General features: G+C 44.9%; 1 non-coding gene across 1 annotated transcript; it reads left to right on the top strand.

Moving 5' to 3' along the window:
• The first annotated feature begins 14,126 nt into the window (after positions 1-14,126).
• Trnastop-uca lies at positions 14,127-14,213 on the top strand. Its single transcript has one exon. It is a non-coding gene; the product is annotated as a tRNA-Sec (tRNA).
• Positions 14,214-21,971: the final 7,758 nt, after the last annotated feature.

Below are 21,971 nucleotides of genomic sequence, written 5' to 3' on the forward strand. Positions count from 1 at the left end.
AGCGGGCTCGACTGTACAGGTAATTGTTGATAACTTTCTATATTTGCCTTATTCATCGCGCATGAGCAATGGACAATTTTTTATCTCGTATTTATAATGCCCTGGATATGATTTTGAAGGTCAACGTAAGTTTTCCGCTTCACCGAATCCCTTGGCGTTCCTGAAGTCACTAAAAAAGGAGCAAGCAATGAGAGAAATGAAGCTCAGTCAAGCTGCGAGAAGGGTCATCTCCACGAGGGTATCGCAAAAGCAGTCGCAGCATACGAATGGCGACTTCGGGCGATTCTCCATCTTTATGACGGGAGCGATAACATTGACATCGTCGAGGCATGAGCCAGGAATGTATCATTGGGAACGACTATATTTTCAGTAGAGTGACACGAATTGCTTAAAGGGAAGATGGGGCACTTCTGCATTTGACAGAAAAACTCTTGAATTGCGTTCATTTGGCCTTTAGAATAGCAGATATCACAAGTATATTTCAGTGCGACGCGCTGGAGAGCCATACGAGCAATTTCAAAATAGGGCTGAAGCCCCGCCTCCTTAGCCTTGGGCAGCCAAAAGATTAGTCGATGACGTCCCGTACAGCGACTTTGTTTCGCGTTTTCTCGCGTTCTACAATACGTGAACAGCAAATGGTTTGGGTATTCGGGTTCCCGGTGTAAAAATACACTAGAATTCACTCCTAACTCATTTTATTCAAGAAGCTCCGTAGCTTTTCTTTAACGTGTATTTAACGAACTTAAATAAGTGCTTCTTTTTTAACGTGAAACGTACGTCTTTGCGGAGTTTTTGTCTGTGTCTGCGCAGACACAAACTGCGGTTGCACGACAGGGGTGGCATGAGCATGACATGGAAAGGATGTAACTCGTGCGCGTGCGCGACATGAAGACTGCGCTGAGCGACATGAAGACTGCGCTGCGCGACACAGCCACGAACTGCGCATGCGGGGCACAGCCACAGACTGCGCATGTGGGGCCGAAAAATTTCACGTAACATCTCACAATACACCCCTCCGAAATTCAGTCTGTTCACTTCGATAACTGTCATCACCCAAGTGTCGGCACATGCCAATGGCAGCCTTTCGGTGGATACTGAAGAACGAATTTGACGACAGGCACCTACGCGGAGCTTGGAGATTCCAGACGTTAGCTCGTTGTCACCGTGACGAGACGTATAAGCTGATATGCCACACACATTTGATGGTGTCATGTAAATTTTTGAAACGCTTGAATTCGGCACGACCTAGAAAACTCATGACAATGAAGTGCTATGAATGTTATGAAGAGTTTTACTAAACTAAGCGCCTCGTATGTAGTGGTAGTTTCTTGACACCACCAAAAATGAAACGAAAATAGAGAAAAACCCGCAGAGCGAAGAACACCCTAAGTTTCGTACGCCTGCGGTTGATGAATAGGCACTAGATTTTTAACCGTCATTAGCACACAAAACTGCGGAATGATATTTTAGCCACTATGCTCGTGACAGCTTTTCTTGACAATGCAGTGGACGGTACAGGCACGCATTCTATATTTCATTTTGAGCGCGCTGAATAAGGCTGTGCGCGAACTCTCCTCAACTTCCACTGCATTGCCAAGAAAAGTTGTCGCCGAGTATAGATGGGTGGCGACCATACGGGGAGAGCTTGGCGCTACTCCCCCACGATCCAGTTACTTGACTCGGCGCTATACTTTCCCAGAATCGAGTGCTTTTTGTCACAGTGTGCGTTTAAGCAATCGTGGAAGGTCGACCACAGCGACGTTTTTTGTCGCGCACGTCGCCAACGGCTGAACGCCGACGCAGCGTTGGTGACCAATCAGCGGCCCGTGCTTTTGTCCCACAGGTGACGTGGCAGATGTTGCTTCATTGCGGCGACTGAAACTTAACATGGGCTTGAGCTTTGGCCGGCCGAGCAATAGACCTTTCACATATTCAGCGCGATTTAGTGGCTGAAATATCAGTCCAAGTTGCTTTATGCCAATGGCAGATAATATCCTGTACCAACGGTAGACGTACGGCAGTTCCGGTGTTGTTTGCTGAACACCCATTTTGTCTATCTACTTCAGTTTCGATGGTGTCAAGAAAGTACCACTTTGTACGAGGCGCTTACATTTTATGATCATGAGCTGTCTGGGGCATGCCGAAGCCGAGCATTCCAAGGCTTTATGTGACACCCTTAAATGCGTAGTGCATAGAAGCTTGTAAGCCTCGTCACAGTAATAAGGAGTATTCACTGGGCGCCATATTTGTGGGTGCTGTCTAGAGCGCATGCTCGGAACGAGCCCACATTAATAGGCTGCTAGGACCGGCAATCTTGAGGGTGCGGAATGCACGTTACAAAAGAACTATGGAAGCTCGCCATCAGCACGCGCTCAGCAGTCGCGTACACAGCTATGGCCGCCAGTGAATACTTCGTATACAGCAATCTAACGTCTGGATACTCAGGCTACGCATTGGTTTCTGTCTTCAAATTCTTCCGTCACCAGCCATCAAAAGGCCGCCATTGGCATGTACAGGTGATACAAATTTAGCTGATGTTTGCTACCGAAGTGGCCAGAGTGAATTTCAGAAAGGGTCTATTACCTAACAATTTGCCATTCATATTTTTCTTTCGATTAGTGACTGAGAGAGGTGCCATGATTGTGGTGGACAAAACATAAGTAATCAGTGTCTTGGAAATAAGCAAAAATCTAACATCTTCAGTCGAGGAAGAAAAAAAAAATCAAGGAAGCGGGTCGCTGGTAATTGTACTCACTTAGAGAAACCATGCTTGATAAATGTCAGAAATGTTACAAACGTAAGAAATATATGTTAATATTTTGACGGACTGTCCTGTCACGAATTGCCCTATATGACGGGTAACCCTGCTACCAGTTGACTTGTGACGAATTGTCATTCGTAGAACGGTCCTACCAGTGGCGTACCAACTTGTTTTTCAGTGAGGGAAAAAACGAGACCCCCCCCCCCCCCCCCCGAGCCTGGCCGTGCCTGGGGGCGGTGCCCTTGGTATCCCTTAAACGCCGCCGGCCAGTGTTTGCCTTGCCCAGTGGCGGCTGTTTCAGGGTGGGGGGCAAAACACATGCCTTGCCCCCCCCTCTGAGAACTGGGGGGGGGGGGGGATAGGCGCCCCTCTTGCCCCGCCCCCCCCCCCCCCCCCCCCCCGGTTGGTACGCCCATGGATGCCAGCTCGACGCACGACGCTCAGGTTTCAGCAGACAAGCATTATGCTCAAAATGGTTGGCCCCGGTTTTGTTCATGCGTTCCAAACCTGCGGCGGTGTGTTGGCGTGAGCGAACTTCCAAAGGCTCGACCTTCTTCGGGGAAGCAATGGAAGGTCTACCTACTGTCCATTTAGTGCGCCGATGAACGTTGATAAACGCATAATGTCTGGTTTACGCGGTTGTGTATAGGTTGTGTTACGAGCGACCTACAGGCAACATGCTGATACAAACAGCAACGGCAGAGTCACCGTGACCACTGAGCGAAGCACTGAGCGAGTATGAGCGGGAACGCCGAAGCGCATAGCATTCGATTCATAATGTGCTAGCTCAAGGCTGATAAACTGTGGAGTGGAGTGTGGGGTGAGAGAATGTGCGCTTATCTGTCATGCACGCCCTCGCATCCCACTCCTCCACTTCGCTGTTTCATCAGCCTCGAGGTAGCGCGGCTGCACCGAAAGCCACACGCTCCACCGTTTCCGTTCATACTATTGACCACCGGTACGCCCTACACAAGATAGAAAATACCGCAAGGCGCACCTAACTCCTTAGGCCGTTACGAGTCATTCATTTCCCCGCGGCCCTGTCATTGTTGGCGCTTTCGTTGCCTTAGACGCAATTAACGCAACTTCCCTCGCTGGCTCCGCTGGCTATCGTACCAGCCGCCGACCACACGCAATCACGGAAGCCACAACCAACGAGGAAATTCCGCGAACGAACTTGTTCCGGTCAGTTCAGTATTTTCCCGTTAGGTGCCGTCCATTGTGCTGGAGTTGCGAATGGCGGTTAACCAAATTACGTTTGAGGACACGCCGGACACGCGCAACACCAATGGCGTTCGTCCCGCCCGTCCAAATGATTGTCTAAACTCTTCCCATATACGGTCCTGGTGTTGCGAAGGCAACACCGCGTCGCGTGTGTACTTATGGAGTCACGGACCACAACTACGCGTCCCGTTACGCGCGTCCGAGAACATGACAATGGGTCCGCGAAGAAAAACCCTCGCCGAGAGGCATATATACTTGAGTTACGCGCCGAGAAACCCGATAGGACTGATCCATCGAGGAAGCCGCCCCTTTTCGGGGGTTGGAAAAACGCATTAGAGGGACAGCGGAACGCGGCACGTCAATGGGTCCGGATGCGGTATTGCCGGACGATAGCACCCGTCTTTGTCCGCCGCCGCCGCTGCCGATACACGGAGTCCCTTTCAGGGTATCCTTACGCGGCCGTGAACCAGTCTGTGTGCCATTCGGGGAGTTTGGGGAATCGTGTTACCTCTCCCGAGTTGTAATAGGGCGTACGCGACTACAATGAAGGGAAGAAGCGGACTCGGTTGCTGTGCGGTGAGGGACCAAGGTGCTCACCCTTTCACCATATAACTTACCCCCCCCCCCCCCCCCCCAAAGAAAAAAAAAAGAGGCCTTAAAGTTTCGCCTTTGTTGGTGCTAGACTGGTGGCAGCTGATAAAACCTGTTTGCTCTACTGACGTCTAACCCTTGGTTAGCTCGGTAGGTAGATCGCCCCATTGAAAACATAGAAGTCCCGGGTTCGATACCCGGACCAGGCGGACTTTTTCGGTCGCTCACCAGTCACCTAGCTGAGTTCGGAGATTTGTGTTTGTCATTTGTCCCTCTTGTTCCACTTCTCCAGGGATTATCGTTGTACAGCTCGCTTGCACCTTTGCATTTTTAATTGCATTATAATTAAAGCTGCAATAGTACTGCTAAAGCATCATATATATAAAAAAAGATAAAAAATAGTCTAAAAAAGTTTGAGGCACGATTTTTTTTTTCTTGTGTGACAACCATGTCACGTCGTTCATTGAAGAAAGCACACAAAAACAGTTTTTAGAGACGTTATAATGAGTTTTATGTTAAGTCATTTTGCGCCTATGGAGACATAAAAACCTTAAATTTAAAGAAAAAACAAAAAAACTCATGCGTTTAGATTTTTTTGCCGAACAGCAGACAAACCAATCGCCATACGCCCTGAAGGGAGCTTGGCGAATGATAACGCCGAAAAAAAAAAAAAAGTAGCACATCGACTTACAAAATGTAAAAAAATATATATATATATAATGTTTTTTTTTTTATTAATGCAAGAAACAAATTACGGTACGCCGACGGCTCATTCTCCACCCAAATGTATAGCGCTACAGTGCACCGAACCAGACGCCAAAGTTTCAGAACTAGACGTCATCTTATACGGGGAAATGGCGGTTGACGGAGTTCTCGGTTACTTATAGAGCTGAATGGTGCCAGTTTACCAGCAACAACGACCCCCCTACCCCCCCCCAAAAAAAAAAAAAACAACAAACAAACAAAACAACAACAACAACAACAACAAAACAGCAAAAAAAAAAAGAACAAAAAAAAAAGGCTCTTATTTTTTCGTTGACATTTTCTAAGAAATCACTAATAACTTTTGATTGAGTGACACCCCGTTTTGAAACTTTGGCATCTGGTTCGAACCACCAGCGCTACATATGGCTGGAGAAGGAGCGTTCATTGATGCGTAGTTACGACGTTAAAGCAGTTAATGCAAAGTTGCCGCGAGCTGGACAAGAAGGACTATTGTGATTCGTGGAGAGAAAGGAGAACAAGAGGGACAAAGGACAAACAGAAATCTCCAAACACAGCAAGGTGATTGGTGCAAGACTGAAAAATTCCGCCTGGTCCTGGTATCAAACCGGGGAACTATCCGTTTCCAGTGGAGCGCTGTACCAACTGAGCTAAGCAGGAGTTGGACGTCAGTAGGGCAAACGGGTTTTAACAGCTGCCACCAGTCTAAAACCAACAAGGGTGAAGGGCCTGATTTTAAAGTTAATTTTTCTGGGAAAAAAGGACAGGCGTGTTTCCTTCTTTTCTTTCTTCTTGGGGGGGGGGGGGGGGGGCATTTTGTTTGAAGATGAAATCATCAGGGAGATGTTAAGCATGTTCTGAGTTCTCGAGACAGAATACTCACTGATCAGTGTCACAGCGAAGACTAAATTGTTCTGTCAAAAGCGTTTTTTTTTTTTTTTGGCGATGTCGTCATTTTTATTCTTTCCGTAAATCGCAGCGATTGGCTCGTCCAATGCTCTACGAGAAAATAAAGATTAAATACAAGCTCTCCGTAAACCCTATGAAACGCCTGTCAGTTCAGTTTCCGGCAAAACCCGGAAACCCAGGCAATCACAGTGAAAAGTTTAAAGGTCCCAGAGGGACGAATGAAAGAATACGACTAAACTTGGAAAAAGCAAAACGCGATTCGTGCATGGGCAACAGGGACAGGCACAAAAACGGGGACAGGGTGACCACGTCTCTGCAACTTTGTACCGCAAGATCGCCTGCACGATAACCATTTCCGCACGTGCTTATCGTCACGGCGCATATCGGATTTTGCTTTTGTCTAATCGTATATCATGCTTCGTGGTTTGTTGAGACCCTCTTATCGGTCACTGCGGTTGGCTGTTCCCGAGTTCTGCAGAAATGTAAACTCACGGATAAAAATGAGCTGTTGGGCTAGTTGGTTGTGCATATTTACAATGTGGAGCAAAGTCAAAACAGGAAGGAGACAGAAATAGGAACCAACGCTACTCACAACTAGATATTTATTAACTAGATATTTACTCAATAAATATCTAGTTGTGAGTAACGTTCTTTCCTATCTCCGTCTCCTTCCTGTTTTGTCTTTGCGCTACATTGTAAATAAACTTCCGGACTTGCAGTGCAGCTACTATTAACTTATTCTACTTGATTTCAAGTTTTCACGGTACTTCTTCAACTATAGACAAAAACAATTTTTACGAACTTGCCGATTGTCTCGACAACTCTTTGCTTAAGAGTCTGAGATGTGAGCGAAAAGAAAAAGAAAGAAAGTAGTTCGTTCTCCACGCTTACAGGAAACACTAAAAATAACGCGCACTTCACCGGCAATACAGCCCTCGCTGACGTACGAGCGTGCCAATCGTACGCAGTTCACGCCTCTGCGCTAACAATTATCCTCCTCCCCCTCCTCCTTTCCAGCACTTTGGCAGACATGTCGAGACTCTGTCTTTTCGTTCACTACTGTTTACTTGGCAGCATTACTCCCTCCGTGCCAGCAACCACCCGCTAGTCTTCTTACGTACTGCGAAACCCGGCATAGGAATCCACTCTCTCTCTCTTTCTAAAAAAGAGAAACAATAAACCAACCGAAAGAGACAGGATTGATCACGACGTACTCCAACGCGTACAACAAAAGAAGGTTCACGTTGTTCCCCAAGTAATGAATTTCTGCGCGAGTTCTGGTACCTCTCGTACTACTGCTTTCCCCAACTTGGGGAGCAACTAATGGAGACAGCCGAAACAGTGCTAAGTTCCAAACAATACGGAAAAAAGAAAAGAAAAACCATTAAAACTGTGTATAATGTTCACCATCTTTTGTTATTTCTTTTACATCTTATAGGCGCGAGCACTTCCCTCCAGTAATATTTCCGCGTATAGGTTCGATTCTCTTCAGAACAATCCGAGTATCGATATACCTATACTGTCATTTGTTTTTCCTACAACCTTACGCAGGTGTGCCAATCATTGAACAGCTTGAAGCGAGGTTATGTAATTAAGTATACCGAGAGGCCCGAAGACAGAGGTAATAAAACAATGCCCCCCTCCACCCCCATAAAAAAATGGAGGAAACAGAATCTTTGTATAGCTGTCACTGAGGAACGAAGTATCGCGTAGCAACAGTAGCAGCAATGTCAGTGGCAGCCGGCGACGAACAAATTGTCACCATAGCGGCGGCGGGAGCTTTCATTTCAAAGGAGCCCCGCGAAACGCTTTTCCCGGCTTTCCTAACTGCTAATGGCCCTCGAAGAATTAGGAACACGCGTTGATCGCGCATAGCTTTTGGAACGGAGTGGAAGGCGGAGACATTGAGAACTGGGGAAACTGACAATTAAAGTAGTCAGTCGGGAAGGATCGAAGACACCGATTCTCAGAAAACATTTTCGGAGAAAAAACAAACAAAATAAAAACACTCCGCTATTGCGCGTGCTGGAATTCACGATTTTGCCCGCACTTTAATGTGTCTAGTACTGCTGTATGCCGAGAAAAGAGAACTTTCGTTAAGAGTACATGGCTCTCTTACAATATACACAGATAAGTTGGAACCAGAGACTCTTACGGCCTCGTAATGAATTTCGCTGTTAGCGCGAGAGGGAAAAGGGAGGCTGATTGGACGAAGCGCATTTTCAAGTGGGACGCTAAGAGCGTTTGCTTCGCGTAAATCGTCGCTTGCAATTAGCGTTTTCCGAAGCTCTAACACGCGATGTCGATTGGTAAGTGCCCTCTTTTCTTTTTTTTTCTTCTTTTAAGAGTTGTGCTCGGTGGCGGTATAAAAAAAAAAAGCTTGTGCCAATGAGTCTGATAATTCGGCCTAAGTCGAGATATATTTTTAACTGGACTTTATTGTAGTTTTAAGTGTAATGATGATTTTGAAGTATCCCAAAACATATAACTTTCTTTTCAACAATTTAAACGGGCACCAGGCAAGATAGCAACTTTGTGCTGCTTAGTGTAAAATATATCAAACCCGTCCGTCCTTTTTATTAGTGAGATAGCCTACGGCAGACTGTAATTGGTAAACCACTCTCAAAGATCTCGCTCACAATACAATAAAAATCAATATATACTTATAGACTTAATTAGGTGCACAATTTATCCGTTAGGGTTGTGCTAAGTTGTATTCTTCGGCAGACGAGCGTGCACCTCGTAACGTTAATCGCTTCGGTAGAAGTTTTTTTACTAATAATTTAAAGATATGTGCATTGCTTATAAGCTTAACTTGAAGAACGGACTATGTTGGCTTACAAATCACAACGACTAAAGCCCCGATAAACATCACCCTACCTTCATGATCTTTTCCGCAAGAAGTATTGAAGCTGAAAAAACAGGATCATCTAAGAATAAAAAAAAAAAGCGTGCACTGAAGCATATTTAACGACAAAGGTTGAGATGGCCTACGTAAACACTATAGAAAACACCCACTGGAACAATGTAAAGCAATTCATGTAAGCGAGTCCAGTCGTTTAAGGTTAGCTTTTGCTACGAAACGTAGGCATAGAGAAGGTAAGGTTGGGAGCGAAACGTCGGCTGATACTCACAACGCTTCTACAAAGTTCTATTTTTTTTTTCGCGGATTTTTCCTGGAAGTTTCGACTAGCCTTGCGATTTGTGAAGTCGGTCGTGTAAGATGCAGGTACCCGTCCTTACACTTTAGCTACTGACGAGGTTTTCAGCGTATTGCGGGGTACGTTTCCTGTAGGCGGCGGCTGACAAATTCCTCCGCTGAGTTGGACACTGTGGCGTCACAGTGGCAATTGGCACTACGACATCACCGTGTCATGGACATCATGACGTCACTTGGATCTGCGCGTTGTGATGGCACGTGACGTTGTGATGTCACATGACGTTAAACCACGACTTCACGTGACAGTTTGACGCTATGTGAAGTCGCGCCATGACGTCACAATGCACCGTAACGTCACTTGAAACTGCGACGACACAAGACGTCATGATTAGTGTGCGGTGTGATTGCGAGTAGCCCGTGTGCAGCATAGTGTGCAGCGGCTGGGCTGTCGCCACAGTTAAAGGACACAGAATAGAAGTTGGAATATTTTTATTACAGCTGTTTATCGGTCAAGAAAAAGGAGGAGAAAATGTTTTGTAGATTAAAACGACAAAAGGAAAAAACGGGAACGAAATGTTGGCTTTCATGCAGCCGGGCGTATCTCAATCAATCCTCAGCCCGTTTCGATCAGCAAAAGCATCGTACCGACGTGCGGTCGTGCGTCACTACCGCATGGTGCACGTTCAAGACCCCAGGCTAGCGGCTCTACTGCGCTGGCTTAATTTCTCATCTAGAGCTGAGAGGCACGCCGCCCATTGAGGCTGACTAAGTTCCGGCTGTCTAAGCATATGTACATACATACAACACCATTACTTTACTTGCGTAAGTGATGAAGTTCAGAATACGATTAGGCCCGAAAAATACGATGCGTCCAAGGACAACGAGCGTGTCGTTGCAGTCAATAATTATGCCGGCCTACAACGCATATTTCAAAGCTAAATCCTATTCTGCGCCTCGACAACTGATGCGGTCCTTTTATTTTGCTCGCCTCGACCGGCGGCATCGCTGTTCTGCAAAAAAGCGAACTCGTCGACTTTTTCTTGGTGGGGAAAAAGAAGGAAGTGTAAGAGCTCGTCTAGAGTCCCTGTTTTTTGTGCGTTCTGTTTTATAATAAATCAGTAACACTTAACTAGACCATTTTTTAACACTTCTGTGTGAACTCATTAAAGGGGACGCGGATGACGATACTAAAATGCAAACAATTAGAGAGTTTTAGTAGATCGTTCCCAGGACTCCGATAATGATACCCGATACTCCGCCACCGCCTCCCTTGTGCATGCATAGTATCGTTATCGGGGCTATCGGAGGTATCGGAACGATCTACTAAAACTCTCTATTATCTTGATTCTGTCTTTGAATTATGTTCTATATTCAGGTGGATAGATAGCGAGCAGCCGCCGTATGTAAAAAAAATATAATATGAAAATAATAATGTGCTGGATTTAGGGCAAGCGGGGCATGTGTTCACTTGCAGCCGCTTCAAAATCCCGGAATGCGGATGGATACGAGGGACGGAGATTTTTGAGACGGAGGCCGTAATGGAATAGCGGTGTTTTTTGGGGGTCCCGGGATCCATCATTCCACTCAGGGATTTTTGCTCTCGTCTATAAGAAGATATGCAGCGTCAGCAGTCAGTGAGAGGAACCTTGGCTGTCCTTTTACTTATTTCATTCGTCCTTTGGAAACCTTATAAACTTTTCAGCGATCCCACGCAGTAATAAAAATGAATGCAAACACACGTACGCAAAAAAAAACAAAAAAAAACAACATATTCAAGATTTTTTTTCTTCTATCCAGTAATCCATGCAAAGCGGAAAGAACGAGCAGGTTGGGCGAATAGGGGTCGAGATAAATCAGACAAAAAACCAACAACAACGAAGAAAGATGCCGGAATGTAGGTCAAAAGTAAATCTTTAAAATCCCTAAAAAAAGTAACACAAAATAATAAAGTTGCGTTATATGAGGCAGGCATGAACACAAACACAAAACAAAGGTTCATTGAAATAATGTAAACCAGTGATCCGTCTTGAGGAAATTACAAGATCGGGAGTTTTTGTGCTAGTTTAATTTTATTTTTTTTATTTCTTATTTACTACCAACGTACCGCATGAAAGCTCAAGGCTACCTACGATCCGGTTGAAAGTTTCCTTCTGGGGTGGGGGGAGGTGGGGGATGTGGGGGATGTGGATTCGGATTCTATGCCTTCGGAATAGACAGGAAGGAAAACGCTCATGCTAACACAGTAATGCGAAGGAAAAGGAACGAATTAGAATAAGGATCCAAATTTTGCTTTACTACCTTTGCTGCTGTTCAATCTCTACTGTCGGAGACTCAAGTCTGCCCAAGTCCTCTGGTTCTTCACGTTTCTTTAATATCCTTCCTCGGTTGCAGGCTAACGTTTTTAGTCCGTTGTGTGCCGGGATTTGAAAAAAAAATATTTATCTTGAAGCTGAGATATAATTTATTTAGAAGAAAAGCTTATTTCATCTTTCTTTTTAAATGTGTGGTGGGGATATAGCATATTCCAGAAAAGAAACCGTTCCAGCGGAACCAGAAAAGTTTGTCTAAGTGTGTCTGTTTATGATTTTGAACGTGGTGCACTCTAAAAAAATTTAATTTGAAGCTTCACTTTATGCATTCCGGTACATTCGCGTTTGAATAACATGCCTGCGCCTGCCAATAACGAGATCACTTCTTTCATGAGTTAATTCTGATTTTTAAATTTTCTTTATTTTAAACTTGATTCTGCGTTTAACAACCTTTACTGATTTGTTGACTTTTTTTGTTCCACAAACCAGGTTTTTTTATTACTAGGCTGTACCTAGAATGACAGTTGATGAGGCGACGAAAAATGAAACAGATTAAACGTTTAATGAGGCGAACGTGTGCGTAAAACAAGATAGAAAAAGGCTAGCATCGCAGGCGTCAATGGCGGTGGAACAGTAGGGTCGAACGCTGGGGCAAGACTGACTCCGGCTTGCCATGTCTGGAGTCTCTATGTACCAGCGTGGGTTTCTGGAACATTCGGCGTAGAACGTTCGGCGCGCGGAACATTCGTACCTCGATTAGACGACAAGGTTCTCGAACGTAGGCGAACTCTTACTTGAAAGAATAAATAAAAGACACGTCGCTCCCAGGAATCGAAACCTGGGCTTCCGCGCGAAAGCCGAGCACAGTAACCACTCGGCCACGCATACGCTCGCTCGGCGACGCGCGCGGCAATATAGTGCTTCGGTGCTGTAGGTTATTTTGTAGATAAATAAAAACATAAAACAATGCCCATGAGCGTCTACATTGAAGTTCTGCGAAAAGGTATATAGTGACTGCAGATATTTTCCATACGTTTGGCTTAGGGATGACACAAAGTCGCAATAACCAGTCAACTCATCGCAGTCAAATCGGTCTGTATATGCTCATAACAGAACAGCAATAAGAGATGAAATGGATGAGAAGTTATAAGCGTAAACTGACAAAAGTCGTCACAATTATCGATGCGTTCTCATTACGTTTACGCCAGCAGAGACCGTGGAGTCGATGTGTACTATACGTTTATGTTTGTGGGAAGGACAACTCGACAAAACCCGGAGAAAAAGAGCTCATCTCCTTGAATTAATCGATAAGAAAACGGAAGGGGGGTCGTTATGCCAACAAAGGGCATCTGGCACGCCCCAGCGAAGAGGAGTCACAGCCTACAGTGCGAGACGGGTTTATTCATCCTGAATGTTTTCTGAACACAGCACCTATGTTCCTGCCATATTTCCTGTAATTGCAGACGATATTTTAGGTGTGAAGTACATACATCTTTTAAAATTTCAAATAAATTTTTCTCGTTTGGCAACTTTGGGTTGTCTTCACAGTTTGTGCAATCAGCATGTTGTTACTTGGAATCTCCAAGCACGATTAAATCGTTTATGTATGATTTTGAGGATAGGTAAAGTGCTGATATTGAGTTGAAATTGCAATATCTGATTTACTTTTTTTTTGTTTCTCCAATTTCAACAAAATTTTAAGGGCTCCTAAAAAGAAGGCTTTATGGCGTATTAAATTTACTTTTAAAATAAAAAGTTTGTGGATGGTTTTTTGCTAGATACTGGCACTCTACACTTCATGGGGAGCATAAGAAACTATTGCAACATGCTCGTTATAAAAAATGAGTGTACTTAAATGTCCTCACGAAAAACCCTTTTTATGAAATTGTTTCTGCCTCTGAACACAAAACTATAAAATCTACATTAAAACTAAAACTGTTTTAAAAGAGAAGCCAAACTCTTTAAGCAGCTGAAGTTTCCTTATATTAGAGTAAATATAAAACAAACATTAGCAGCACCAAGCGTAGCTTCCATTTTCACACAGGTGTGATGAACGTCACCGGCCAGCAGGATCAATGGCCGTAACCGAAAACGACAGATGGCGACGTCGGTCCATCTATGCCGCGTGATGCTGCGCTTCCCTTAGCAACAAACGCAGTGCCATTTTGTAACCATACAACGTGCGAGGGCCGGTAGGCGGCGCGCTCATCTGTGTCAGTGCGTGTCATTTCATGCTAAAATATATTATTTAAGAAACGATGCAATTTTGTCATGTACAAATAAAATAAGAGATATGTCTACTACACTATTATACTGAATACAGCCGTACGTTAACTTCGTTTCAGTGTGTATTACTTCTGCAAACGTTGCGAGTAGATGCCCAGTCACCGCGAAACAAGTAAACGGGAATTCGTCTGCTATAAAACGCGCTGCGGGTAATACCGCTTTCGCCCAGACGACCTCCGGTGGTCCGGGGTGCGGGCTTCAAACCCGTAGCTGGCTGACGTCAGAGTGGTTCGATTCCACCTTCAGGGCGTACTGCTCTTTTTAATGGCCCTTTCTAGGGCCAGAAAGGTGAAAGGCCGAAAAGCATTCTTTAGGCGTTTTTGACGTCTTCGCTCGAGAAGGAATTGTAATATTTATTAACGTAAATGTCATTAACGGCTATAAATTCTAATAATATGATACATCAGCTTCTTTTTTTTTATTGCGACTTTATAAGTACATTTTTTTAGTGTTTTCCGCGTTCTTTCTTTTTTGTTTGTTTGTTTGTTTTGTGAGTTTTGAAGGGTGTTTTTCGGTGTTCATTTTTCGCTCAAAATTCAGGGTCTACCGAAGTTATTTTTTTTTTTGAATTCTGAATTCTCCGAAATTTTGAGTTAAATTTTTCTTCCCAATTTTCAAGATTAAAATGACAATAAATAATATCCGTAGAGAAACATACCCTAAATTCATAAAAATTCATCTGTATCGAATTATATTTCTCCAACAGTGTTTGGCATTCGTTCCCTTGCCATTCGCATTGCAAACCTTGCAAAGAAGCGTTGCTTGACATAACGTCAATACCGTGAATTGACTGAACACCTGGGTTGGTAGTCTTGTCGCACACAAAGTTGGGCCGAAGTTCGCGGAGCATACTGACTGAACTCTTGCGACGATAGCATCATGCGGGACGACATGTTAATCTTCCAAACACTCTGGCCGCTCAAATTCCAGCGAAATTAGGGACCTTTAGCAAACCGTTACCGTGTTCTGCATATCGCACTACAGGAGCCTTTCAAGCACACTTTTAAGCGCGCGCTCGGGTCGTATCGTGACAGCGGAGCGCGCACTTAGAAGCTTGCTTCAAAGTCTGCAGTAGTGCGGTGCGCAGAACATGGTAACGGTTTGCTAAAAGTTTCTAATGTGAAATACAAAGTCGTAGCGAACTTTATCGGAGAGCGCGGAAGCAACATCGTGGGGACAACCGATTGAATGGCTGCCCCGATGACTGGACTGTCTTTATAGGCGGGCTGTGGATGTTCTAAACTTCTCGTCGCAAGATGGTCATTTGCGGAAGTTCTCTGTGACGACGAAGTGACGTTTCCCAACTTTGGGAAGGAGTTATTTGAAGCCGAAATCTTCGCTTCGGAATTTAGGCGATGACTCAAACTTGTGTTACGTGGAGCCCTGCGCCTTGTACGCGGCTTTACAGCTCATCTTTCGCCATTGTCATCCACGCTGCTGGGGTCACTGAGAGGGGGTGTCAATTTTGACGTCCGAAGTGTCTCAGAGATAGTGGGGGCGACGGGGATGGCGAGAAAGTACATGAGGAATCAAAAGAAAAATATATTAGAAGGGGGAAGAGAAGAGGGACGATGGGAGTGAAGAAGGGGTGGAGAAGATGGACTGCGCTCCCCCAGAATTTTTGTTACACTTGTTACACGAAACAACGATAGGAAAGACGGGGAATATGAAAAAGGCTTACCGAAAAAAGAAACCAAGCCCCGTGAAATTCCTGCGAGTGGGTAGCATACCACGGTTGGGCGCCATTGTGGTCGGTTTGCCTTGCTGCATACCCGACCCGGAGGAATAACACGGAGCCAACGGTTTCAACAACAAGAAACTACATTTAATTGGACATGGACAAGACGATTAACATTGCTACCGGCGCTGCCGGAGTCCAGGCAGCGACTCCCCGTGCGCCGCCTCTGATCTGCCTTATCAAGGCGGCGCATCCGATGTGCGCGTGGCTGGCGTGACGTCGCCGCCACGCGGGAAAACTTCGGCACCTTTGCCTCGCAGTCGGGCAACTTGGCTGGGGAGCCGCCAGGGTGCCCACAAAGTGTTAAAACAATTCCCTATCCCCTCCCCTCTCCCCCTTTACCTTTTTATGCCACTTCCTGCCGCTTTCAACACCAGTGTGGGGGAAGGGGGGAGGCGCTCCCTCCCACTTCTTTCCTTACACTTCATGTTGACACCTCTGCTTTGAAGCGTCCCAACTGAGCGACGACGAGGACCAGCACAGTGTACAGTTTTCAAAATAATGATTCCAGAGGTTCTGGAATCAAAACGATTCGTGGTCTATGAGCTCACAAGCGGCCATGACAGACTTCCAAGCGAGAGGCTGGTTTCACGGCTCATAGTGTGCAGGTGCGTTCACTGGCGTTCTTTACAAGTTCTTACCCTTGACACCAAAGTCAGATTTATTGCTTGGAACCAACAAATTCTATGGTTTGTGTTCGAATCAACGGTGACAGGTTTAATTGTGTTCGATGGAAGCTTGAAGTCATCGCGTTCCTAAAACATCACCGCCAATATTGACAACCTGACATAACTCTTACTTCCGTTGATGAAATCAGAATTATTCCCAGTATGGCTAACCCTGGAAAACCAACCACACCGACGCTTTCGATTACCTACGTAGCCAATTAGAAAGAAAAAAATCAGTAAAACGATTTTATCCCCCAAGGGAGGACAACTGCCTGGAGGCAAAACACTCCCAAAGACGGACAACGCTACTCGGCTAGCATAGACCTGTCTTCGTTGGGCTGTTTAGAAAATTTATTTCCGACACCATGAACAGGACTATGCAAGAAACGTGCAGAGGACAAGTACAATGTGCACACATATATACGCGAACCAGTGTCTACACGTTGGGCGACACTTCGTTGATATCCAAACGGGACATCATTCAACATATTCTTCGGTGGAAATAAAAACGATATCAGACTGTCAATTTTGACGGTATTGAGTGCAATTTTGACTTCAGAGCGCACAGGAACACACCCACTTCAACAGATACACTTCGCGTGTGCCCTGTGAAATGTAAGCAAGAGCCCCCAACTCGCCCAAGCTGAAGTATTTCTTTTTAGAGACCATCCTAGTCAAACACGTTGATTGCAGCGGATAATCTTTGTCATGACATCACACGTATGAACCACAGTTGTCAGCGCCCGCACTATCGCGCTGCTCTAACTTGTTCAGTGCCTACTTTTTAGTCTCAGACTGGTGGACTACGTACGTTCCCCATCCGTACTCGTGTGTGAGTTTGTATATGTGTGTTTTTGCTTGTTTGTTTTAAGTGTGCCAGCACTAAGACCGATTGGTTGTTCTTGGACACTTCAATAAACACTGTTTGGTTGATATTATTATTCTTATTAATCATAACCATTATCAGCAAACGGTAATCAATGGTGTACATCACACGAAAGGTTTTTTTACTAAACGGCGTTCCTGAAGGTTCTATCCTCTCAGCACTTCTTTTCAAAATTTATGTTGATGATATGTCTACTATTGTTTCCGATTGTATTTACAACCAATTCGCTAACTACACTCTTTTACTGACATGTCACCTTTTTTTACCAGAAAGCAATGGAGATGCTTCAGTGCTGGTCTAACGAACTCATGGACTGGTTTAGCCAGAATGTGGTTGCTATAGACCGACACGCGGGCTTGACGTCACGGCGCTGCGGCGGCGCTGCGATCGCGCTGGAGCCGAGAGGTGTGGGCAAAAGGGCGCACGTACCGCATGGGCGTCATAGTATTTCAGCATGCCGCGAAGCCGTGTTGTCGTTAATCTCACCGAAATGTACAAGAAAAGTAGCGGAGTGAGCTTCTACAAGTTCCCGGCAGACTCTAAAAGGCATAGAAGGTGGATAATATCCATGGATCGAAAATTATGGTCGCCTCGCGCGTTTGTGCGGCAAGCACTTTCTTGGAGGCAAGTGCGGCTTCCATTTAATCTCCGTTCAGAGGTTTACTTATGTAAAGGGAAACCGTCCTCTAATCGAGACCACCCAGATTTTGTTCCCACGGTGTTCGCGCACAAAGCACCGGTCAAGCGCTCGTCGGAGGCTCGCTACGCCCGTGCTATCCAGCAGAAGGGGATCGGCGACAAAACGGCAGTGTTGTAGTTACCAAAAAAAAGGTAACGAAATACGTTACTCGTTACTTGCAAATCAAAGGTAAGCATTACTGAGCTACATTGCCTAAAAATAAAAGAAACGCGTTACCGCTACCGATAAAAAGTAAGGCACGTTACTTCTGCGTTACTTTTTTAAATTATGATTTAACACATTTTACGCTTTTGACGATACAGGTATGCATAAACTCATATTTCAAGAAACATTATGTTCATGCAGAAACAGAACATAATTACTTTATCTCTTTTTGCGGTTTCACCTAAATACCGACGAGAAAAAATGCAGAGAAATACATATGGCTTGACGCCTAAAAACACGGAAAAAATTGAAATGTAATTGTAGTAACGAGTAACGTAACTACGTTACTTGAAATAGTAACGTAAGCACGTTAGCCGTTACTGTGTCGAAAAAGTAACGAGTAGGTTACTACGTTACTGAAAAAAGTAACTCTTTCCTGGTAACACCGTTACTTATAACGTGTTACCGCCAAGACTGCAGAACGGACAAAGCGTTACTGCTTGTCATGCCTTGTGGTCATAAGAGTAGGAAAAATAGCATACCTTGACTTGAATACGGTGTGTGTATTTATTTAATTAATAAATACACTTCCGCAGACCCACAGTCTGCTGATCCCGCCGGCAGTGCGGAAACCGACTCGAAGTAATCGTAAGCCTCGAGAGACTTGTACGCCTGGTCCTTGTCGGCCGTGAACTGGCTTGGCGAAAAAACTAAATAAGCGATGAAGTGAGCCGTCGACTTCGGTGCAGCAACTTCACGTCGGAAGTCCAGCATGCCTTGTTTACGGCGTACGGATCCTCGTAGGCAACGCCGTCCACGCACAGTTTGTTTCGATACCGCCGCCGTTCAGGCTCGGGTAGCGAGCTCAAATAGTCGGGCATAGCATACGACATACGTTGCCAGGAAATACGACTCGCAAAAAAAAGGTAGAAGCGTCCCTACAACGTCAACAACGAGCGCACGCCACACAACGCAATGGCGAAGACACGGAGGGCCGGGTCGCTTTTGCCCACATAGCTACCGCGCATGCGCGGCCTTCCGGCCGTGTTGGTAAACAGAGCCGCTCCGCGTGTCGGTCTATAAATATATATAAAACAAAGCTTCTTTGCTTTCACAATCCTCCAGAAGTCGTTTCTTTAAAAATTCATCTCCACACTTCCCACTGTTCCCCATGTCATTGTACTGAAGTCCCATGTTCCGACACAATCAAATATCTCAAAATACATTTTGATTCCGAACTTTTATGAAATTTGCATCTCACGAAAGCATGTGCTAACAAACTGTTCCAAACTGTTTCCGATTTGTTTTATAATATCAAAGCATTATGCCTCCAGCTCTACGCAAGCGCGTTGCTTAATAATTAGCCTACTGCCTTTTGCGGTTTGGAGTTACTATTTTTGGTAAATTCTCCAAACTATGACGACGGAAAATCAACAGTGTCTTAAAGGGAATATTGAGAAGTGTGGGGAATAACCGGGGTTTCTCGCATTTAGAAATATTTCAATGGTTGCAGTACCAATCGGTAAATTTCTCTTTTTGCGAGTGCAGCAGTAAACTGTTGGGTGCACACTGCTGTAAGTTTCAGACTGACATTAAGTTTAAAGCTCAAACCCAGGTGTTTGTGATGATCGCCTTGTACTTGCTGCAAGAACACAAACGTTTTCAGCCTATTGGTGAGTTTTCAAACAGTCTCTTGAAATAATTTGGCATACTTTGGTGTGTTGGAGTATTGTAAGCAATTTCAGCGGAAAAAAAAAAAAAAAAAAAGAAAAAAAACACCACCGTTACTTGCTACTACTTTGCAGCTATGCCCGACGCAGCTCTTTGAGGATCTCCTTTGCCGTGAGGATGTTTGCGTCGAGCTGTGCGTTATATTAGAGCACGCACATTCACCACACTTACGGCCGTAATAGACTGGGGAAAAAAATACTGATGTACCGGCGACCATCTTTATTGTCTCGTTTTGCATCTTCTTCAGCCACCCTTTGCAGCGTACAGCACAACTTCCCGGTATGTTGCCACAGGGCCTCAACGATTTTGCGGTAGACATACTCTTATAGGTGGTAACAGATATTTTGTATTTTACACTTCAGGTGCATCTGCTAGCTCTGCGCACAGCTCCCTCTCTGATACTGAAGGTGGTACACAAACCATTAAACGACATGTTTATCAATCATGCACTTAATTTAGCTTTATTTTGTTTTCACAAAACCATTCCGCTCCTAGTTGTTCTTACTATGAAAGCTGCAATACAAAATGGAACATTTTTAAACTCTCCACAGCTTGAAATCGCAACTTATAACCTAGAAAAAGAAAAGACAGGACGCTTTATGGCTGGTGGCCTCTTCCTCAGCTCCCTTGGGAAGGAGAAAGCTGGGTTTAAGTTCATCGGCCTCGAAAGGTCCTGTTTAGATGTCGCGACTTCAAGCAGCGCCGGGTTCAAGAGATTTCATTTTGTAGAAAATTACTCGTAAGACCTTTTATTCGCAGGTAAAATTGCAATAAAACCCGTAGTGTATAGAGGTAGTCATGTATAAGATACTATGTAATGTCCTCATAAAGCTCAGAAAATATTCGCTGTGGGACATCCCACGCATGTTTTTCGGCGTTTCATTTGGGATGTTTTCAGAGCCTGATTTGGACATCATTGGGGCATCACCAACCTCCCAATATGGACATGCTTAGGATGTACCTTCAATGTGTGTGCGTTGTCTGGGTCGCTGCAAGGGGAGCGTAGCTTGATGACGCAACCAAATTGAATCGGTGCGCACTAGCGAAGCGCATTGCCTTCTCTCGGAGAGACAAATATTTTCCCAAGGCGCGAGTAGACCCCCCCCCCCCCCCCCCCCCCCAATTCGCCGTCTGACCACGCGCTCCAAGTGTGTCTTTCATATTGATGGAGACTGTACGTGCTAACCAGCAAGGCCACCAAAATAGCAGACGATGTGACGTCAGTGCAAGCCATGCATTAGACGCATGGCTCTGCTCTGAAAAACAGTGAGCAGACTATTGAAATAAACGGGTAAGCGTGTCTCAGAATGTCTGACAGCAACAGCTGCGAACTAGGACAGGACTTACTCTAGGGGGTTTAACAAAACGACTTTCCCAGCGGGTGATTTAAACGCCGGGAAATATCACGCACCCCTCGCTTTCTCCTTCCCTCACCAGGCACATATTCTGCTATCGAAGGGGATTATCAACTTCTGAAATTTAGCTCCAGGGAAGCGAGGTTACAGCTTGAATTGGGCATGTGGAGCCGACACTTTTCTGAGGTTTGGAGATTTAAGACCATTGCTTGAAGGGATTATGAAAGAACTTTTTGGCTGGGATAAATGATTTTCACTTGGGATTTCACTCATCGCTAGTCGTTTAGTGGGCCAAAAGAAAACTTGTATACGAGGATAGAAAACCAGAAGCCTACTTTTTGGTAGGAGAATTTCAAAATGTAGAGGACTATTTTTTATCCCCTTTTCTTCGACAGCTCTCTGCCTTTTTCCCGTGATGCATCCGCGGTGCCCAAGCGCGTCAGTCAGGGATGGGCAGTATTTCAAAAACAAATACTTCGAATACGTTTTTAAAATTCTTTTGAATATTTTGTATTTGATATTTAAAAGAGTCAGATCAAGACAACCGACCGTGATTGTAAAGACAAACCATTAGTTTACTATGGCGCAACTCAAAGTGACTACAAAATGAAAGTTGTCTACATATCTATACTTTGTTTCAGCTTAACTTCAGACGCAGACAACTCTACGAGCTAATGGAACCATTCAAGCAGCGTCAAAACCGCAAGTCACTAGGTCGTTTCTTTTTACGATTGATTAAGTGATAATAAAAAAATGTACACAACCATGACGAACACCTTAAGGGTG

Source organism: Ixodes scapularis, unplaced genomic scaffold (assembly GCF_016920785.2).
Source record: "Ixodes scapularis isolate PalLabHiFi unplaced genomic scaffold, ASM1692078v2 PGA_scaffold3__209_contigs__length_174095766, whole genome shotgun sequence".
Classification (NCBI taxonomy): domain Eukaryota; kingdom Metazoa; phylum Arthropoda; class Arachnida; order Ixodida; family Ixodidae; genus Ixodes; species Ixodes scapularis.